Genomic DNA, 1,052 nt, shown 5'->3' with positions numbered 1-1,052 from the left:
CTCTGTATCCCTCACTCTCTCTTTCTCTGTCTGTCCCTCGGTCTCTCTATCACACTCTCTCCCTGTGTCCCACTCTCTCTCCCTGTGCCCGTCACTCTCTCCCTGTGTCCCACTTTCTCTCCCTGTGTCCATCATTCTCTCCCTGTGTCCCTCACTCTCTCTCTGTGTCCCTCTCTATCTTTCTCTCTCTGTCACTCTCTCTGTGTTCCTCTCGCTCTCTCTATGTATCCCGCTCTTTCTCTCAATCTCTCTCTGTTCCTGTCCCTCTCTCTCTGTCTCGGTCCCACTCTCACTGTCCCACTCTCACTGTCCCTCTCTCATTGTCTCTCTCTCTGCGTACCTCACTCTATCTCTGTCCCTCTCTCTCTGCGTACCTCACTCTATCTCAGTCCCTCTCTCTCTGCGTCCCTCACTCTCTCTCTCTGTCCCTCTCACTCCCTGTCCCTCACTCTCTCTCTCTCTCTCTCTCCCTGTCCCTCACTCTCTCTCCCTGTCCCTCACTCTCTCTCCCTGTACCTCTCTCTCTCCGTCACTCTCTCTCTCTCCCTGTCGCCCTCTCTCTCTCTGTCCCCCTCTCTCTCTCCCCTGTCCCTCTCTCTCTCTGTCCCTCTCTCTCCCTGTCCCTCACTCTCTCTCCCTCTATCTCACTCTCTCTCTCCCCCGTCCCTCTCTCTCTCTCTCTGTCCCTCTCTCTCCCCCTGTCTCTCTCTCTCTCCCTGTCCCTCTCTCTCTCTCTCTCTCCCTGTCCCTCTCTCCCTCTCCTCTCTCTCCCTGTCCCTCACTCTCTCTCACTCTCTCTGTCTCCCTCTCTCCCTCTCACCCTGTCCCTCTCTCTCCCTGTCCCTCACTCTCTCTCCCTCTATCTCACTCTCTCTCTCCCTGTCCCTCACTCTCTCTCCCTCTATCTCACTCTCTCTCTCCCTGTCTCTCTCTCTCTCTCTCCCTGTCCCCCTCTCTCTCTCCCTGTCCCTCTCTCCCTCTCTCTCTCTGTCCCTTTCTCTCTCTCTCTCCCTGTCTCTCTCTCTCTCTCTCTCTCTCTCTGTCCCTCACGC

Source organism: Chiloscyllium punctatum, unplaced genomic scaffold (genome assembly GCF_047496795.1).
Source record: "Chiloscyllium punctatum isolate Juve2018m unplaced genomic scaffold, sChiPun1.3 scaffold_328, whole genome shotgun sequence".
NCBI lineage: Eukaryota > Metazoa > Chordata > Chondrichthyes > Orectolobiformes > Hemiscylliidae > Chiloscyllium > Chiloscyllium punctatum.
The sequence above is the reverse complement of the archived record's forward strand: the minus strand, read 5'-3'. Positions refer to the sequence as shown.